Below are 20,412 nucleotides of genomic sequence, written 5' to 3'. Positions count from 1 at the left end.
GGACTCGCCGCAGCTGATTGGCCGAGGCAGAGGGGTGGGGCTCTGTGGGGGGCGGAGCCAGGGTGGGGCTGTCTCATCAGTCACCTGGGGGCCTTTGGATGGTGCAGCAGGGTCAGTGAGAGATCCCGGCACCGACCAGGGCTGGCAAGAGGGAGGACGGTCCCCAAAGGCCACTTCCCACTCCATATCTTCCAGGCTCCCGGGAGGCGCCCCAGTGATTTGCTGCGCCTGAGATGCAGACCCGTCCTGTAGAGTCCCTGCTCCTGGGGTGTCGGGGGGCTGTCCAGGCTGCCCCCGGTAAGACATGCCAGCTCCCTGCGCCCTACAGGCCCGCGGGGTTAAGGGGTTATGTGGAAGCACTGGATGAGGGCCCCCTGCATCAGATCTCACGTCTGTGAGGGCAACTTTAAATCGATTTGGTGAGTAAGGCGTGTTAACCACTTGTTCCGCTTGGAAAGCAGTTCTGGTGATAGGTATAGTCGACTGGGCAAACAATTTGGGGAAAATATTTTTAAACTTGTGCAAAGTTTAAAAATAGTTGTAAACTTTAAAGTGGATACTTTAACTTGTGTAACTTGTGTAACCGTCCCAGGTGTTACCCATTTTGAATATCATACTTGCAAAGCCTTGGCCCAGCCAAGCCTCCCAGTCGGTGGAGGCTGTGTGGGCAGTGCCCGGTACACAGTGGTGCCCAATGGGTGCAGGCTGGGCCAAGGCCTGCAGGGGCCGACTCTCTGGTCCCTGTGCCAGGCAGTCCCCTGCTTGCTCACGGGAGTCTCTGTGGCTTGGCCACTGGCTCAGAGAGCCTGGGGTCCCTGCTATGAACTCCAATTCCTGGCACCCAGGTCTTGCAGAGAGGGTCTGGCAAGTCTTTGCATTCTTAATCCCAAACCCTCTGGTCACAAGCAGCCAAACCGAGGCCCAGCATCTTGTCCCATCTCTCTAGGTCCTAGGTGGGGAAGGGCCCGGGGGCAGGCTGAGCCTTTTTGGCAGATAGCCCCTTCCCTGGATTGCTTTCTTGGTGGCTTCTGGGGTGCAGGGGCCCAGTCCATCCCCGAACCCCACCCCCACCTGGTAAGAGGCAACTTTGGGGTCAAATCGTCAGATTCATGAGCTTGAGACTGGGACACAGCCTTTGGGAGCGTCGGTTTCCTCATCTGTAGAATGGGATGAGTCAAACAATGAATAATTGTACCGAGTTCTTATGCTGGTTTGAGGATTAGAGCTAAAACCTGGACGAGGGCAAGAATGTCACTACGGTGCTTCTTGTTCCAAATGTCCTCTTATGCCCTTGCCACCCTCTCCTCACCTGTGAAGGTGCAGGGCCCCTTTCAGGGGCTTCTACCACCTTATAACACGATCTGAGGTCCTGACCATGCCCACATGAACCCCGGATCTGCCCTGCCACCTCTCTGATCTCCTCTTGCCCCAGGGTCCCCTCATTTGTTTGTCCCTGCCAGGCTGGTGGCCACTTCCAGGCCAGTTCTCAAACCCCTTGGGTCCTGCTCAGCTGCAGAGCCTTTGTATTTGTCCTCGTCCCTTCAGGCACTCTACCCACCCTTCCTGGTACCCCCCAGGGCATGATCCTCACCTCCTCCTGGCCCCTACTGAAAGGCCCCTCCTTGGTGGACTTTCTCTCCCCCCAGAATGTCCACCTTCCCATCATGCCCTCTCCCTTCTCTTGCTCTAGTTTTCCTCAAAGGACTCACCTATAGCCAAAGAGTCATTTGTTTACTTGTTATCCTTGTGTCCCCACTAGCATAGGTGCTCTGGGCACAGGGACAGGCCTGGTTCCTTCCCCGCTGTCTCCCCAGGTCTTGGAAGGGCTCAGAACCCGCACTCAGGAAGGTGGAATTAGTGAGTGGCTGGCCAGGGAAGGCATCAGGAAGCTGCAGGCTGGCCCCAAGAGGGTGCCTTGGGTAACCTGACATGGCCAGGAGAGACTGGAGCCCAGGGGAGGCCTTACAGGATGTTGGCAGCGTGGCCACAGGCCCTGGAAGGAGCGGAGAGAAGCTGAGTCCCCGTGGGAAGCAGCAGAGGAGGCTGTGAATCTGGAAGCCTCAGAGTCAGTGCCACATGCCACAGGCTGGAGGCAGGCACCCACCTCACAGGCCTGGGGCTGCCCGCAGAAGGCCCAGAGTGAGGGTCATTGGAGGGGACAGCGCCGGCACCCCTCTGCGGCCTGCAGCAGCTTCTGCCCTAACCCAGAGGGAAAGAAGGAAAGGCTGGAAGGAGGGTGGACCTGCTGTGGGAGAGAACGTGGGGCTTGTCTGCAGGCAGCCCTTCCTGCCACCTGGCCCTGGGTGCCACTGGCTGAGAGCACTGCCCTTGTAATCCCTGCTGCCAGAGATCCCACAGCCTGACTTTCCAAAGTGGCTCGGAGCCCCTGCTTTAGGCCAAACCGTGTCCCCATTCTCCAACATTCCCTTGTCCAAGAACTAAATAAAATGGAAGCTCAGTACCTCGGAAGTATTGAGCCTCGGGAATGAGGTGTCCACGCAGGCCTTGGGGAGAGGGTGCCCCAGAAGTTACCCCTGTCCCTGGGCTCCCAAGACGGCAGAGCTGTGCTCCCAGGAGAGGAGCCACTTTCTGGGGCTGAGGGCAGAGAGAGGGTGAGGGGATTGCTGCCTGCGACACCCAGTGGGTTAGGGGACTGTCTCCCCTGCCTCGGGACAGATGCATGTGTCTGGACAGCAGCCTTAGGCAAGGCTCTGAGCTGGATGCCTTCCCTCCAGGGTGATTTCTGCTACTCACGGCTACCTGTGTGCAGCCACCTGCCTCCACGGGCAGACCGAGGCCTGGAGAAGGGAAAAGGGAGCACTCAAAGGCCCGGCTCCATCCAGAACTCTCCTGGGTCTCCTCCATGGTAACCCAGTCCACACAGCTCACTTTACAGAGCAGAAACAGAGGCCAAAGCCACCTGCTCAAAATCCCCTGCAAGGGACAGCTGAGCCAGCCTGGCTGCCAAAGCCTTCTATCCCCCTCCGGCTGCCACATGTCCCTCCCCACCATCCCCTCCACCTGAAATCCCACCCTCCACCTCTTCATCTTTGCCCTCTTTGGGTTCCCTGGACCCCACCACATCTTATCGAGGCAATCAAAGCAGGCCCAGTCATCACCCCCATTTTGCAGGTAAGGAAACAGAGGCCCAGGAAGGTTAAGCTATTTGTCCAGGATCACATAGCAAGCCAGCTGCCTCCGTGCCCCGGGTGCTTTCTGCCACGTGACTGTGGTTAAAAGCAAGGTCTTTGGATCAAAAACCAAAGTTTGTAATCCTGACTCTGTGACTGACTACAGCTATGGCCTTGGGCGAGCTGCTTAGCTCAGTTTCTGTCCCCACTTTAAAGCGGGAGGAGCAGGAGGTCACAGGGTGTTGCCAGGGCCTTTAGCAGGGTGCCTGGCATATATGAAGAGCCCCATTAGCACCAGCCACTATTATCCCCTACCAACAGCGCGGGAGCTGTCTCTGCTCCCATCCCGATTCAGCCCCAGGCGGCCACCCCTCCGGCCTCGGAGCACCCTGGACAGAGGCTGTCCTGGGGTCTGGTGCTCCGACAGGGGCCCACCTCCCCCGGGCCCTTCCCGAGGCCTTGCCATTGTTTTCTTCCGCCCCAATCTGTTTTGAATAAACCACGTTTTCATCATCTTGTGCAGTAATCCCCAGCGTCAGAGGAATATTGTGAAATGTCAGCCCTTTCTGGAGGAATCTCAGCAACATGTTTTTTAATGTTCAGCATCACATATGGGGACAATAAATACTGAAAATATGTGCAACAGAACAGGATGGGAGCGTGCTTGGGCTCAGCTCCCCTTCCCGCCGCCCTGGAGCCGGATTTTTGTATCACAATAAATTAGGCTGGGATGGGAGAGCCCCAGAGGCCCCCCTTCATGCCCCCCCCATCTTAGGAACCAGGTCTTGTACCCCCAGCCCCAGGGCCCCCAGGCCTCATCCCCAGGTGTTCCCGGCACAACAAGCCTGTCCCTCCTGGGCTGGGCCGGTCTCATCTGTTCCTCTCCTCGCCACGCACTGTCATGCAGATCCCGTCACCCCACCTTGCAGACAGACAGAGATCCAGGGAGGTGAGCCTCATAGAGGGTATCTGGGCAGGGGTTCACGTGGCTTTGAGGACTCAAGGTCCAGCATCCTTTTCATGAAGGATGAAGACTATAGACCCAACCCCACAAACGGTCAGAGCTGAGAGGGCCTAGAAGATAGATTCACCCTGTCCATCCACCCTATTTCAGAGATGGGGAAACTGGCCCAGAGTGGGGCATGGACTCACACAATGCCACACAGCACATTAGTCCCAGAAGTTTGATGAAGTTCAGCCTCCGAAGAGCTGTATGACCTTGGGCAGAACATTAACCTCCCTGACCCTCAGTGTCTTTATTTGTAAATCAGGAATAAAGAGACTTAACTTTTAGAGCTGGCGGGAGCAGGAAGGAGAACCTCCCTCTTGTCCCCAAAGAGGCTCCAGACCGTGCCTGGTGCCAAGGAGGTGCTGCTTTCTCTTTCTTCCTCCTGCTGCTTTCTTATCTTTAAAATAGAGGTAAGGCTATTTGCCCTGCCTACCTGCTCAAAACCAGATAAAGGATGGGGATGTGCCTTATGCGTGATAAAGTTTTGGTCACGTAATCTGGTATCATGGTGTTCACTGGCCCTGGCGATTGACATCTGCCAGCTGGATGGGCTTACCCACAAGCACTGGTGGCCGCTGTGGAGGGCCCAGCTGTCTTGCTCATTGTCCCCTGTCCCACTTGCCAAAGGTCCTGCAGGGAGCATGTGCCCAGAGCAGAATGCCTGCTCTTTCTTTTAAAGATGAGAAAGCTCAGGTTCAGATGGGAATCTCTTGTCTGTGAGTATCAGAAGCCTTGTGCCCCAAGATGCCATGCTGCCCTCCCCTTCTCATCCTGGGGCACTCTGGCCACCAGGGGTTCTTCCCTGTGAGATCACACAGAAGGCCATCGCCTGCCCACTCCCTGCCAATGTCTGCAGCATGGTGGCTGGTGTCACAGCCAAGAGAGGACCTGGCTAGCTTGCCCCTTGTGACTGGGGGACTTTTGCTGAGTCCCTTCACCTCTTCCTTTTCTGTTCCTTTCCTGCAGGCAAGGCTAACTTATTTCCTACGGTTTGGGGGAATTGGACTGATTTATGGGGCATCCTGGCCTCTGGTAGGCGCTCAATAAATGAGTTACAGCTGCTTTGTAGGATGAGTCCCTGGGCTTTTTTTAAACATCTGTGCTGGCCCACGTCTGTTTTGACCTGGTAGGGAATGCTCAGGGTGCCCCCACCAGCATGATTCTGGCTCCTGCCTCCAGCAGCCCCCTCCACCCAACACCCCCCACCAACAGCAGCTGGCTCACCAACGCCACGCATAAGTGAGTCATCTTTGTTGGTCTCAGGCCTGTAGGGAGCAATGCTTCTGTTGGTCCCAGGTCAAGTGACCTGATTGCTCCCCAACAAATAATGGAGCCACTCACACACTCACCCACCTATCTATCCAGGCAACCAGCGCCCACCCAGTCAGCCAGCCACTCATCCACCCACCTACCCAATTATCCACCACCCACCTATCCACCCATCCACCCACCCATCCAAGTATCCACCCATCTACCTCGCTGTTCACCCACCCATTCACTCACCCACCCACCTGGCCACTTACCCATTCAGCCAGTCCCTTCCCCCTCCCCTTTCTGCCTCCCTCCCCCACTTCTCTACTGCTTCTTTTATTTTTTAATTGTGAAAAATAACATATATACAAAAAAGCAATACGTTTCAAAGCACACTACTACAATTAGTTTTCGAACAGATTTCAGAGTTTGGTCAGGGTTACAATTCTGCAATTTTAGGTTTTTACTTCCAGCTGCTCCAAGACACTGTAGACTAAAAGAAATATCAATATAATGATTCAGCAATCATACTTATTTGTCAAGCCCTACCTTCTCTGCATAACCCCACCTTCTCTTTTGATCTTTTGTCCAGTCTTTATGGGCATTTGGGCTATGCCCATTCTAACTTTTTCATGTTAGAAAGGGGTGTCAACAATACGGGATAGGGGGGTGGAACTAGCTGATGTTCTGGAGAGGCTGGCCTCTCTGGGTGTCAGGACTTATCTGCCCTAGGAACCCAACTGGAGGCTATAGGTTTCTGGAAAGTAAGCATAGCACATGGACAGTTTTCTCTATTTATTCTTGTAAGTGTGTTCCCTCAGACCCCATTTACTCATTCAACCCCTTCATTTATTCATTTACTTCACCATCTAGCACAAGGCTTGGGTCATAGTAGGTGTCCAATAAAAGCTGGTTGAGTGATGAGCTCACTCATTTATTCATTTCTTGCTCACGCCATCATTCATTCAGCAAACACATTTTTTGTGTCAACCTCCTGACATCTTAGAGGATTTAAGTCATAGCCGGGGTGAAATCCATGGAAGAGGCTGAGAAGAAGGGTCCCAGAGGTGGGGAGAGGGAGGAGCTGGAGCTTGTCCATGGTACTGACCAGTAGGAGAGAAAGCTGGTGGGCCTTTTGGAGAAGGAAGAGCCCAAGGAGATGGGAACCTTGGGTGTGGCTGGGGTGGCAGAGTGAAGGTCCTGCATTTTTAAGACTAGGGGCCCTTGGGGTTGTGGCCGACAAGAGGGATGCGGGAGGAGAGGGGGAGATGAAAGAAGGGGCCAGTTGGACACCCAGGCAGAGAAGGCCTGGAGTCCAACCACCCAGTGCCAGCCTGGCCTGAGAAAGGACGTTCATTCTTTTGGGAAGGTCAGTGGTGGTTGTGTGTGGGGGCGGGTCCGTGTGCGTGCATGTGTGTGGGTATGTGCAGCAGAATCCAGGACTCGCTCTGTGGTCCAGGAGAGGTTGAGGACTTTAGTGGGAGCCACCTGGTGGCAGCATACCCAAATTACGAGTAAACCCTCAGATTAAAAGATATCTGGACCCGGAGGAGTCAACCAGCCAGAGCTAGGAAGTGCTGAAAAACTGGACTTCCTCTGAAAGACTGCACGACCAACGTCCCCGTGGCCCTGAGAAGAACAAGGAGCGCGGCCTGTGTAGTTCACTGCGTCCCGGTCCAGCCGGATGGCCCCATACATCCTCCCCACGCTGCGCGAACGGCCACCGTTCTACTCCCTGCAAACTGTGACCTGGGCGGGTTGCAGGTTGACCCGGCAAATAAGGGCGAGTGGGTGGGGGTCAACTCCTAGCCCCGCCCACCCGCGGCCCTCATTGGGTGGATCCCATGTGAAGGGCCGCCCACCACCGGTATTCACGTCGCCTCCGGGTGGGGCACGGATCCTCGGGAGGAAACCGTCGGAATGGCCTAAACAGGCTACGAAATAGTATGCGCCGGGCGACTCCCCTCCCCGCCAGCATGTTCGTGGACTGGGTTGCGGGGCCGGCCCTGGGGACCTCAGCTCCCACCGCCCACCGCACCGGGGGTAGGACAGGGAGCGCGAGGCCCTGGGGCGCTGCGTCCCGGTTCAAGGCCGGTTGTTGGCAGGACTTTTGCCACAAGGAAGAAAGATGTCAGCGGGAACAGCAAATTGGAACGGGTGCCCGTGCCCCTTGTTGCTCCATCCCTGGCCCCCAGGGGCTCTTGGGGTGACTTTTCTGTGTGCTTACTGCCCTGATGTCCACCCAGCCTTCCTGTATACACCTAGCCTGAGCTTTATCTTGTGCCTGCAATTCCCAGCTCGACTGCCACTGCCTAGGACCTTCCCAGGTGGGCATGTCTACTGACCAGCTGGAATTTGTCCCTCCTGAGTCCCTTAAGCTCAGCAGCCTTCAGACTTGGCTTGTCCATTTCAGACCATGCTGCTTTCCCAAGTAGCCTTGCCATCACCCACCTCCAGCCTGGATACCTATATGTCCTCTGCCTGGACCCTTTTCCTCCCAGCATGCCAAGTCTCTTTCTCAAGGCACCTTGAGCTCTCCCATCTCCCTGCTATGGGGTCTCCCCATCAGGGGTCTTCGGGTGTTCTTGTGTTGTTTCTTTGCTAACTTTCTCCCCTCCTTCCTCTCAATAACACCTATTAATTGGACCTTGGTTTGGTCGCCCAGTTTTCTTATTTTTTGAGATTTCTTCAACATTATCCTTTAATCCTTCTATTACTTTGTTAAATTTTTGTTCCCATATTTAGTTTTTAGGAGTATTGTCCTCTTGAATGCTTCTTTTTGGAACTCCTGGTCCTGTTGCATTAATAAAAGTTTTCTGATTCCTCTGACAACTATAATTATAGTTTGTGTAAAGTTTTCTTCTCCTACCTGAGTTACCTCTGCTAATCTGAGTTTGGCTTGTTGGTTCAGGCCTCTGATTTCAGTTCAGAGATTTTCCTCAAATGCATGGCGAGTCTTGGCTCTTCTCTCATATTTGAGCAAAGCACTCTTTCAATCTAAAGCTGTTCTTTGGTGTAGAACGCAAAATACAACCTTTTTCATTAAGGTGTTCCCAAATGTCATTAGCTTTTCTTTTTAGGCTGGCCAGTTTCCCCAGAAAGGATCCTCCAACCTCATCTCTGGCCGGGGTATGATACTGGTAGCCAGTCTTCAGGAAGCTGTGCGGTTTGCACTTTCCCCTGCCCCTGCCCGCAGCTGTGTCCTGTTCCTCAGTCCTTTCTCCTGTCTTCTGTTAGGGTGGAGAGGGGGGTACACCTGACTGTGTGGTCTGGGAGAGGTAAGTTTGAGCTCCTTTTGTGGAATTTCAACCCGTTTCTTCTGTCTTGAGCCCCACCCTGCATCCACTTTTAGAGGCACCCAGTATCTCTGATTTATGAACCCTTCTGGGGTTCTGGCTGGCTTTTCCCACTTTCTGTTCCTCAAAAAGATTTCTGCTTTCTCCACAGGGCTAAAGAAAATACCCTTTTCCACCAGCATTCTGATGTTCAAAATTTTGTTGCTGTCGCCTCCGCCATATTCTTTGTCCTTGGAGGTTTTTGCTTTTTAAGATGTCTTTACTGTCAGGTGAGGGAGTCTCAGGAGTGTGGATAGATAAATATGCATGCTTGAGCAGCCACTTTTGACTGGAAGTCCTCATTAGCTTGGTAATAGCTTTAAACTTCCATGATTTGTCAAAGCAGGGTGCACGCCAGCTACAAAGGGCTCGGTTCCACTCACTTAGGGGCACCCAGGTGGCCCTCTTGAGCTGTTTGGTGGGCAAATGTCACAAACCGGGAGCAATGATCAGCCAATCAATTAGGGCCTGTTCGTGGACCACTTGCTTGTTTAAGGAGGGCCCTAAGATGACATTGATAAGAAAGTTGTGGTGGTGAAATGCTGGCTGAGTCAGAGAAAGCCCTGGAAGCCCCCGGACTAGGATCAGTGGGAATCTCCTTTGTAATAAAGAAGGGAAGCCTTGTCTGCAGAGGAACAATTCAAATGGATAGTGGTTGCAGGAATGTGATCCTAACCTGCTATTTCTCTGAGGTTGGCCGTGTTCACTAGGATGTCCACAGCTTTACTTGTCTCCTCTGCACACTGCCCTGGTCTGGACCCACTGGGCCTAGAGGCTCTTGGCACCCAGAGCCCCTAAGTTCAGCTCTACTCCAGGGCGGCTGGCAAGCCTCCAAGTGTTCACTGCACAGAAACTTGTACCAAGGTGCATGTATGGGGTGGGGGGTGGCTATGCTCATGCTGGTTCCTGCTGTTCAGGAGTTCCTCTCTGCAGGGGATCTCAGACTAATGGAGCAGGGAAGTGACGCATTCAGTGATCAGAGAAGGAGGGCAAGGGGCAAGACAAACATTTTATAGTGGTCCGCTTATATTTGGGGAGACCATATAATTGTGCATCCAAACCAGAACTGACTTTCCAGAGTAAAGAGACTATTTATAATCATGTTGGGGACACAGGTGCAACTGGGGGCTGTCCCAAGCTTTGTGACTCAGGGTTGCAAAGCTAGGGGTGGCATTCAATGCCAGATGTGCCCAATTCCAGATTTGCTCCTCTCAGCCAAAAAATCTGCCTCTTCTGAGAAGATGTTGCTTGGTGGGGGCTGGAATGTGTGGAGGGTAGGAGAGGCCAGATGGAAATGGGGGGCACGAAGGACCAGGATGACTTTTTGAGGCAGCAGAGAGTTATTCCGGCAGCTCAGATGCAAGATGATTCCAGGGGTGAGCAGGGAATCGAGCAGCTTCTGGGGGCCAGTTCCAGGGTAGAGGCCAATCTCGATGGGATCTAGTATTCCTCTGATCTGGCTGTGCTCCCAGAACCCACCAGAGATGCCCAGGTGCATTCCTACTTAAATTTGCACAAGGATCACAGCACAGGAGTGCTTGGCTATGCAACCCCACAGGTACAAGTCACTTGAAATGCAGCCATCTGACAAACACCCCTCACTACATATATGTGAGACACCCAGAACAAAGTGCATGCCTGCACACACGTGTCCTCATTACACAAGCCCAGCACCCTCACCCCTGTCTCACATACAGGACATGCACATGGGCTCTTGGCTGGGATTTTCAACACTTACCAGGCACCCCAGCCCTGACACCCCCACTTCTCCAGGGAGCCCCACCCCCACTCACTAAGGGTGGTGGCCTTGGGCCCCAGACTTCATGCAAATGCCAAGCCACAGCTCACTCCATCTTTTCTCTCCTCTCTAACTGACTGTTTCCCCTCCTTGCTGGGGCTGCAGGAGCCCTGGGTAGGCATTCAGGAGGGTCCCCCCAATGCGGGCCCCTCCAATTCGGACTCCCGGTGCTTTTAATGTGGTTACTTTTCTATCAACAAGCCAGGAGAAGGACAGAAAGGGGCATAATCATATCTGTGGCTGTTGATGGTCAATTAACGACCTAACCTTTAGGCTCGCTCTCCCCCTCTCTCCCCCTCTCTGCACCCCAGCTCCTTTCTACAAACCAGCTGCCCCTCTGAGCCTGACCAGAGACCATGAGTCCTCCAGCACCCTCACACTGAAGACCTGGGTTCCTGGCTCCTGGGAGATGGCTCAGCTCTAGGGGACACCCATCACCCAGTCCCAACCTCAACTGCACTCCCCACGTCACCCCTGCCCAGCCCTGGCTCTGCTCATCCCAGCAGCCACTCCAGGCCAAGCACCCTGCAAAATTCCGCTCTCCGGCCCTCGTTTGGGGCCAGCAGCTGTCACTGGCTGGGCGTTCCGCTTTCTCCACTGTACCATGCTAATTTTTCGAGGGACAATTTTTCGACAATGAGTCCTCCAGCCCGAACAGAAACCCTTTATGGGGCCGGCCCCAGGGAGGCCGCGGCGCTGCCAAGGCAAACAAAGGCTCATTGCTGCTGCGGAACATGCCCGCGCCTTTCACGGCTGCGAGTTCGCAGAGCGCGGCCGCCTCCAGCCCGCGCGGAGCGAACACCTGGTCCGCCGCCTCCTGGCGCCTAATCAAGATATCAATCAAGGCGGCCGCGCGAGGAGCCGGGGCCATGGCCGCAGAAGGCTCCAGAAGCCGGCATGTGCAGGTAGCCGGGCCCGGCCAGGCTGCTTGGCAGGGAGCACGGTGATCTGGGGAAAAAAAAAAATCAAGCCCCCGAGCCTGAAGCACTTAATTAGGCTGATATCATCCCGCACAAATGTTCGTCCCAGAGGAAGGCTTCTGGGCACCAAAATTATTTTGTGATTAAAAGTGAAAACGAAGGAGAAATTATTCCGCCTTCGGAAGAGCTGGGAGGGGTGGGGAAGGCGACAGGAGGCTCCAGGGCCTGGGAGCTGGGAGTGTGGAAGCCCAGGGTGGCTGGACCCAGCCAAGCCCGTCGCTCCCATCCACCCCTGTCCACGCATCCCTCGTTCACTCTCTGCCCAGGGCTTCTAGAAATGTAAAGCAGTGACAGGAAGGATCCCGATCCCTACATATGGGTGGATTTTTTTTTTTTGTCATGTTCACACCAGACTCAAAAGGCGTTTAATCATCCCCCTGTTCTGCCCCATTTTGCGGATGAGGAAAATCAGCTTTGGGCATCTTGTCTGAAGTCTCCCAGCGGCTCAGGGGACAGTGGGGGGTCCTTGAGGCTGGTCCTTCCCAGGGCTCCCGCTTCTGCATCCCCAGGTAGGTGCGCCTGACTGCCAGCCTCCTTCTGTGCCTGCACGGAGGAGGGTATCATCCCAGTTCTCCCAGGGAGGAAACTGAGGCCTGCCTTAGGCAACGCCTAATTAGAGATGGAACCTCAACCAACACCTGGGCCGGGAAACAGCAGGCCCCGCCCCATCCTCCATGGGGCCCAATACCCCGGCATGTGTGGCCCGGCCCAGAGGGCGCCGAGGTCCCGCCTGCAGGTGAGCCCTGGCCCGCCACACCTGGCCGGGCACAGTGTCCAAGGAGTTGTGCAGCTTCCCGAGGAGGGGGCGGCTGAGCTGTTTTGACGGGACGGGGGCGCTGGGCTGAGGGTCTCTTTGGCAGCTTTGGAACAGGGAACAGATATGATCAGGTCGGCGTATCAGGCAGAGTTTCCTGTTGGTGACATGAAACATGAACCCAAGAAGACAGAGGCCGGCCCCAGGGGCCGCTTCTGGGACTTTGGGGCCCGAGCTGAAGTGCCACCGCGCCGCAGGAGTGGGGGTGGGGATTGAGGCCGTGGCTGAGAGCTCCGGCTCAGGGACCAACCTGGATTCCAAATCGATTCCCTCATTAACTCGTTTGGAATGCGAACAAGTGACTGAGCTTCTCAGTGGTCTCATCTATAAAACCAGGACAACAAACCGATTTTAGCCAGTCCTTGTGGCCGTTCTGTGAGTTGTATTGTTAAGCTCTGAGCCAAAAGCTAGGCACATAGTAGGCCCTTGTCACCCAGAGTACTCAGTAGAAGGCTGATGTGCTCCCGGGTTGGTGGATTTAGAGTCTAGAAAATAGAGGATGGAATCAAGAGATGCCTTGGGATCCAGTCAAAAGGTTGGATGCAGCAAAGAGCAGACTCTGCACTGACTGAAATCTCTGGGTGATGGTGAGGAAGGGCGGGGCGTACCACTAAACGGGGCAAGGGGGACAAACGAGTTTGTAGCGTGTATGGATTTGATTAACTACTGCTGCAACACACTGTTCCAAAATTTAGGAGCTTAAAGTAACAATGAACATTTAACACCTCTCACAGCCCCCAGGGGTTAGAAATTTGGGAGCAGCTTAGCCTGATGATCCTGATTTGGGGCCTCTCAGAAGATGAAACTCAAGATGCCATCACCTAAAAGCTTGGCAAAGGCTGGGAGACTTGCTTCCAAGACGGCTAACTCACAGATGGCGATGGAATGGGTTCCTTGCCTGACTTTGCGACTTTGAGGTGCTGGTGGGTGATCCAGACAGGGTGCGTCGGCAGGCAATGCCCAACAGTTATAATTGTTAGGATTCTTACAATAGCAGCTTCTACTATGGTTACCACAGCTGCTACCACTGCTTCTGCTGCTCCTGCTGCTTCTACCACTTCTCTGCCTTCTTAGTACCTAAGATGTGTTGGGGCCATGCTGGGCACCTCCTATCTCATCCTCCCAGCAACTCTAGGAGGTAAGTTTATTATCCCATCTTCTAGGTAAGGAAACTGAGGCTCAGCTCTGCCCCTCTGGCTCAAGTTCATACAGCCAGAAGGGCAGAGCTGGAATCAGCACAGCTGGTTCTCTTCTTTCTCCATACCACAGCTTGGATGTCACCTCTGGGTGTCAGGACACTGTGCATTGGCCGTCCCTGCTCAGAGGCAGGTATGCTGAGAAAGGTGTTCTAGCTGCTGGGCCTGGGCAGGGACAATGGGTGTGATCAAAAGTGCTGTCCTGAGGGCTGGAACTGGTACCTACAGACCTCAAAGGTAGGCTACTATTTCTGTTCTGGGAGCATTCCCAGGGGTCCATGGATGCTGCCTCCTGGGACCTTTCTCCAAAAGAGAGGGGGCTCTGGGGATGTTTCTTTGCATGCCCCAACTGGGTCATCTGTCCCCATTCCCCAGCCTGAATTCTCCCACAGAAGGCCACTCCCTACCCCACCATCCCCCACCCAGGCAGATGGACCGTATGGTACCTCCCTTCCTAGCTGTCAGTTAGCCCAGTGGAGACACCGGCTGCAGAGAACCACCTCCTCCTAGGCCATGCTTTTTCTGAGACAGCCAGCAGCAGTGGCAGACACAGCACTAGCTAGAGAGGCTCAGCCAATTGCTCAGAGCTTCCCATTGGACTGGCCGAGGCTTTGCTGGTTCCTGACTCACAGCCCAGCTTCTACCTCTGGCCATTTCTGCTTTTAACATTGTATATCCAATTCTTGGAGAAAAGTGTTAAAACAGCAAAACAAAACAAACAAAAAACTTTAACAACTCCCCAAACTTTTAACATGCAGAATTAATTGATAATGTCACCCGAGTGGAGAGCATAGATTGACTGCTATGTGGTGCCAGCTCAGGCCAAAGCAGTCAAGGACAGCTTCTAGAATAGAAGGCACTTGAGCTGCCATTAAAGAAGTCCTTAGTTAAAGGACTTGCCAGCGGTGAGCAGATGCCAGGCCAGAGCTGGTTGGACCAGGGCTGGGTGGGCAGAGTTACAGGGCAGTTCAATCTCAAGGCTAACACACTGATGTGGGGAGAGAATGGCCAAGCTCTTTTGAGGGAAGTGGAGGCCACGGGTGCCAAGTCAGGGTGGGTCCCAGCAGGGCCTCCCGGGCTTGGTGCTGTCAGGGGCTTGGGTGGCAGCTTTGCTTACTCCTCTGGAGTTTCTACACATTTCCCACCAAGCATAAAGCCTTCATGGCTGGAGTCTCTATTCCCATGTGTGGTAGTTAGTTGTCAACTTGGCCAGGTGAAGGCACTTAGTTCTGTTGCTGCAGACATGAGCTGTGAACCTTATCTGTTGCTGATTACATCTGCAGTTGGCTAGGAGGTGTGCCTGCTGCAATGAATGATGTTTGACTTAATTGGCTGGTGCTTAAATGAGAGAGCACAGCCCGAGTAGCTCAGCATACCTCATCTCAGCTCTTGCAGCTCAGCCCAGGCCTTTGGAGATGCAGAAAGGAATCACCCTGGGGAAAGTTGTTGGAACGCAGAGGCCTGGAGAGAAGGCCAGCAGAGATTATCCTGAGCCTTCCCACATAATAAAGAACCTCAGATGAAAGTTAGCTGCCTTTCCTCTGAAGAACTAATGAAATAAATCCCCTTTTATTAAAAGCCAATCCATCTGTGGTGTGTTGCATTCCGGCAGCTAGCAAGCTAGAACAGATTTTGATACCGGAGAGTGGAGTGCTGCTGTGGTTTGCAAATACCAGATATGCTGAAACAGTATTTTGGATGGCTAAAGGGGAGATTTTGGAGGAACTGTGAAGAGAATGATGGCAAGTCCAGGAGTGCTTGAAGAGACTGTTGGTGTAAACGGAACCACTGCCAATCTGGACAAGGGGGGACACAAAGGGACAAATTGGAGTTTGCAGAGTGAGAACCATGGATGCTTGGGTCTGAAGCCAAGAAATCTCGGCCAGAAGAGTGGACCCACCCATATACATGGAGAGGGTGAGTTTGCCCTGAGGGCAGAGGATGAGTCCCTCATCTCGTTGCAGTGGAAGAGTCGTGCAGCCTCAGGCCTTGGAGAAGGTACAGCATGAAGGTATGGAAATGGCAAAGAGCCCAGGTGTGGCCCCGATGCCTGGAGAGAGTGGAGCCGAGAAAAAGGTGGTCTCCTCAGTGTTCCCCGAGGTTGATTTGGAAACAGGCAGGCCACTGCATAGGCCCTTGGAAAGGGTGGGACTGCCACTTTCTAAAGCCGAAGGATAAATGACTTTCAGACTTTGAAATTCAATGGCACTTGCCCTGCAGGTTTTACCTCTGTGTTTCTTAGTAGCATCTGAAAGACACTAACCTGCTATTACAAACTCTTCCATTTCTATTTGATCTGCCCTGGGGGATTTGGTAATTAGCATAAGGGATTGTTAGAAATAAATTTTCATTCCTGAAATGAGTGGTGTTCAAAATAGGTGGATTGGTTAGAACTAACTGCCTTCTTGAAGGGACTTGAAACCCTTCAGAAATGCCAAACCCTAGGCCTCTGATCTGAACCTGTGGCCTATCCTTCTCTGAGGAGTCCCTTGCCTTATTAGACTAGATCCTGCCACTTACAGCTGATCTTGCCACTAGACTACTTTTACATTTGCCTCTGATGACCCTTTCATCATGGCAAATTTAGAGAGCCTTAGGGACAGGGTCCTCCAACTTCACCAGCCCCAGAGACAGGTCAAATGGCTACTGCTGCATGTGCCTAATAAATGATTGTATGCAGTGTAGCATTCAGAAGGACACTAGGTTTCAAAGTTACACATCTCTTACTGAGGTCATGCTCTCCCCTACTTCTCACGACTGTGAAAGACAAATACACTGGGCAATTAAGGAGATTCAGAGAGGGCAGAGAATGCTGCAGCACCACAAAGCAGAGAGTCCACCAGCCAGCGACCTTTGGAGATGAAGAAGGAAAACACCTCCTGGGGAGTTTCATGAAACAGGAAGCCAGGAGAGAAAGCTAGCAGACGACGTCATGTTCGCCATGTGCCCTTCCAGCCGAGAGAGAAGCCCTGACTGTGTTCTCCATGTACCTTCTCACTTGAGAGAGAAACCCTGAACTTCATCGGCCTTCTTGAACCAAGGTATGTTTCCCTGGATGGATGCCTTAGATTGGACATTTCTATAGACGTGTTTTAATTGGGACATTTTCTCGGTCTTAGAACTGTAAACTAGCAACTCATTAAATTCCCCCTTTTAAAACCCATTCCGTTTCTGGTGTATTGCATTCCAGCAGCTAGCAAACTAGAACACTATGAGTTTTGACTTCTGGGTGTATTTTTGTGCTTCTGTTTTTGTAGTGTCACTGAGGCCTGTTTGGGAAATAGACAGAAATAAGCTCTAACTTTTCTGCCCCCTGCCCTCCACCCCCTGCCATGTCCGCCAGGGAACTCAGCCGTGGTTGCAGCACTCATCAAAGGGGTCACGCTGTAGTGAGGGACATGCCTGCGTGCCTGGACAGGAGGTGATGTCAGGGGAGCCCAGAGCAGAGATGCAAATCAGGCGCCTAGGGCCGGAGGGCTCCATGGAGGGGGCCACATTGGCGCTGGGCTTGTGCGATGAATGGGAGCGGAACATGCCTGGGAAACAGATGCAGTCCAGGGTGGGGAGAAGGTCTGCGTGGCGAGCTAGGTGAAGGCTGTGCAGGGGGCCAGGGTGGCTGGGGCTGGAGGGTTTGATTAGGGCCAGGTGTCCTCCCTGTGATCCCGAATGGAGCCTGGAGCCCCAGGGCTGACACAGATACATGGGGGTCATACCCACGGGCAGCGGGGAGCCATGATGGGAGGACAGTGAAGTGTAGAGGGGAGAAGGCAGCGGCTTCAGGTGGCACAGCCACTCAGGGTGTGTGGCCTCAGTCTCCAGGACACTTCTGCCTTAAGCTGTGGAGACGCAAGGCCCGTGGCTGGGTGGGTGTTTGAACTCTGGGCCCTGAAGCCTGGGTCTGTCAGAGTGTGGCCCTCCAGTCACACAGGGGACAGGCATATTGTGCCCCTGACCTAAATCCTCTGGGCTCAGGCACCCTGGAGGGCCCAGGCAGCCTCTCCTGAGCTAGTCATACCCCTCGTTTGCCTGTGGTCTGTCATATACCAGTTATGGTTATATAGCTGGTGGGAGTGAGGGGGGTGCACATTTGGCAATAACCACTCATTCAATGCAGAGTACATGGTCTATGGCAGGCAATGGCTTCCCTGGTGAGCAAGGCCAGACCCATGGAGCAAAAACCCTTACACTGGGGAGAACCTCTTGACCCTGTATCCCCCTCCTGAAAATTACCCTAAGATAATAGTCATACCGGTGCAGTGATGTCACAAGGACCTCGCATGTGCTGGGGATGCCAGCAAAGCATCCCCCAAGTGAGCAACAAATAGTCTTAAATAATAATGTAGTACTTTCCACAATGGAGGAATGCATCATGGGGAAAACCAGAACTTCACTGGATGTCCTTATGCTTATTTCACCACTTCTGGGTTAATATGGCATCTTGTTGGGAGAGAATGTATAGGGGAGCTTACCAAAATGTTTTCAGTGTTCAGAGACTGCTAAAGTCTTTATCTGGTTTCGGGGCAGGGGGGGTGGGGGTGGATCTCAAAGATACAGCTACATCATATGATCATGAGACCCCATTTCTCAGTATGTACCTGGAGGAACTGAGTGTGGGGACACGAATGGACATTTGCACACTGGTGTTTCTGGTAGAATGAGCCACAATGAATGGAGGTGGCCCAAGGGTACAATGGCTGAGGAATGGAAGGGGGAATTATAGTGTACACATGCAATGGACTACTGAGCAGCCACAAGAAGAAATGAAGTTGGTAGGCCTGCAACTAGATGAATGAACCTTAAGAGCTGTGTGTTGAATGAAATGTCAGAAACAAAAAGACAAGTATTACCATGCATCAATCATATGGACTAACTGTAATATAAAAATTTGGTGAACTAAAGTCAGGAGCATGGGTTACCAGGTTGAGCTTATTGTCAAGTATCCTAGATTTCTAGTAAGCTCTTACAGCAGTCACATATATTCAGAAGGTGTAACTGTTAATTGTTAATTCTGAGATACTGAGCTGTTTGTATGGTCTTTCCCAGAAACTTTGGGTATTTATGTGACACCTGAGACTCAGAGTTAGAGCTCTGAAGCTATGAAAGTCAGCAGTACCCTATACAGGAACTGTTTAAAAAGTTGAAAAAGTGATCAGACATCGGGTAGAGATATGAATGAAGCTGATCTGGATAGGACTAAGGTATATCAGAAGACTGGGTAAAGGATGAGCTTGTTCATATTTTAAAGCTTTAACTTCTGTGTGAGACCAAAGGGAGTGATGTTTATTTGGTGCAAACTTGATATTTTGGGTAGTGCATTTCCTAATTTAGCTTATATGGTCAGTTTAGTTGTACACCATAAGTATATGGAATCTTGAATAGGGCCTGAGATTTTGTTGGTTTGTCCAGGTTAATGTGATGCCCCGATAAATCCAGAGTGATTTGGACAGTGAATAAAGAAGTATTTGCAAAGTCCCCTTGGGGGAATGGGGAGAAAGGGGGAAATATTCAACTTCCCATTTGGAGAATTTCTGATATTCTTGCAAGCAGTGGGGACAGTCAAATCAATAGGCTGGGCCTTGATCTTAGGGTTTGCCCCAATGAAACTTATCCTTGTAAAAGACAGGCTAAGCCTACTTAAAATTAGGCCTCAGATTCCCCCAGAGAACCTCTTGTTGTTCAGATGTGGCCTCTCCTTCTAAGCCAACAAGTGAACTCACTGCCCTACCCACCCCCCTACATAGGACATGACTCCTAGGGGTGTCAATCTCTCTGGAAACATGGGACAGAACTCCTGGGATGAGCTGAGACCTGGCATCAAGGAATTGAAAAACCTTCTTGACCCAAAGGGGGAAGAAATGAGACAAAATAAGGTGTCAGTGGCTGAGAGATTTCAAACAGAGTAGAGAAGTTATTCTGGAGGTTATTCCTATGCATTATATAGATATCCCCTTTTTAGTTTATGGTGTATTGGAGGGCTACAGGGAAGTAGCTAGAACTGTAAAGCTGTATTCCAATAGCTTTGTTTCTTGAAGATGATTGTATAATGATATAGATTTTGCAATGTGACTGTGTGTTAGTGAAAACCTTGTGTCTGATGCTTCTTTTATCCAGGGTATGGACAGATGAGTAAAAAATATGGATAAAAATAAACAAATAATGGGGGGACCAGAGGTTAAAATAAATTGGGCAGATGGAAATAATAGTGGTCAATGAGAGGGAGGGGTAAGGGGTATGGTATTTATGAGTTTTTTCTTTTTTTTAATTTTATTTCTTTTCCTGAAGTGATGCAAATGTTCAAAAAAATGATCATGGTGCTGAATACACAATTATGTGATGACATTGTGAGCCATTGATCATACACCATGTATGAAATATTTGTATGTTAAGAATGTTCGTATGTTAAGTTTTATCAATATGAGGTTAAAAAAAAAGATACGGCTATGAGAGTGGAGGGTTACATTGCAAAAAGGGAAATAGAAACAATCAAACCCTCCATGATAGGGACATCCTAAACCAGGGGGAGTCTGTAAACAGCCTTCTGGGTAATTGTTAAATAGCATGAGGAATGCATAATAGCTTGGGGAACTAGTACCACAAGAAGCTACACCAGCTTAAATGGCATCATAACAGTGCTTAATATAAACCACTCTAATTTTTTTTAGAAAAGCATATATGCCGAGAACTGCTTGAAAGAAAGTATTTCAGAATGCAAGAAGTGGACATTTCCAGGTGGTGCAATTAAAGGTGATATTTATTTAATTTTGCTTTGGTATGTGCTTTTCCTAATTCTCTATTACAAATATACACTTCTTCAGTCATTAATTTAAAAATGCAAATGCTTCATTTAGAGAAGCTTTTGTGGAGCTTTTTTCTCTCAACTCCCAGCAGGCTGGGATCT

Source organism: Tamandua tetradactyla, chromosome 3, assembly GCF_023851605.1.
Source record: "Tamandua tetradactyla isolate mTamTet1 chromosome 3, mTamTet1.pri, whole genome shotgun sequence".
Classification (NCBI taxonomy): domain Eukaryota; kingdom Metazoa; phylum Chordata; class Mammalia; order Pilosa; family Myrmecophagidae; genus Tamandua; species Tamandua tetradactyla.
Note: the sequence above shows the minus strand (reverse complement) of the source record.